We start from the raw sequence: 735 nt of genomic DNA, 5'->3' as shown, positions 1-735 counted from the left end.
TTTCACCTGTTTTGACAGATGAAAAAAGAATTAATTAATTTTAGAAAGATTATCTTTGAAAACCTTTTTTTTTCATCTGTTCTTAAGTTCTCATTTGCCTCTCAGGACTTCCGCAGTAGTTTGTAAGACGACTAAATGACTGTAGCTCAGACTTGTACTGACTTCATGAATATTCATAATGTAAAGAGGAAGGAATCGTCTTCTTTTAACAGCTTGACTTCTGTCCTCTGCACAGAGGAACATCACCTTCCTCTCTTGTAAGACGAGACTTGGTTCTTTGATAATATTGATATTTCCTTCATTCATTGTTCACCAGCTGATTGTTTTATTGTCTCTGGAGTCACACAGAGAGATGAGAGGAGCAGCTATGAGTTTAACAGCAGCATCAAGTGGATTTGTCGTCCTCCTCCTCACTGTACCAGGTACTGTACATCTACATTTACTCTGTAGGACGTTCAGTAAACTTACTGAGAACAAGCTGAAACAGGATGAATAAATAAATGTGCAGTTAATGTTGTTTATCTAATGTGATTTTTCTCTATCATCACTTGTTTAGCTGTTTTTTTATTGTGCTGTTAAACCAAAGTCCTTAGATCTGTTCAGGGTTTTCACACATGCAGCATCTCTCAGTATCTTTGACCTCAACATGTTAGTGGTGAGTGTTATTGCACAGTAAGAGTTGTGCTGTTTGAATTAACTTTATAAATGGAGCTGTAAGTGGTTCATCTGAAGGAT

The 735-nt window shown here is 36.6% G+C and overlaps 1 protein-coding gene across 1 annotated transcript in view; it reads left to right on the top strand.

Moving 5' to 3' along the window:
- Positions 1-735, top strand: part of LOC111658781 (B-cell receptor CD22-like) — a gene marked incomplete at its 5' end in the record, with an annotated part of 12,303 nt that overhangs the window by 9,573 nt on the left and 1,995 nt on the right. The window lies entirely within an intron of this gene.

The sequence above is a fragment of the Seriola lalandi genome, unplaced genomic scaffold, assembly GCF_002814215.2.
Source record: "Seriola lalandi dorsalis isolate HSWRI2012SDOR001 ecotype SW California unplaced genomic scaffold, Sedor1 jcf7180002054466, whole genome shotgun sequence".
Classification (NCBI taxonomy): domain Eukaryota; kingdom Metazoa; phylum Chordata; class Actinopteri; order Carangiformes; family Carangidae; genus Seriola; species Seriola lalandi.
The sequence above is the reverse complement of the archived record's forward strand: the minus strand, read 5'-3'. Positions and strand labels throughout refer to the sequence as shown.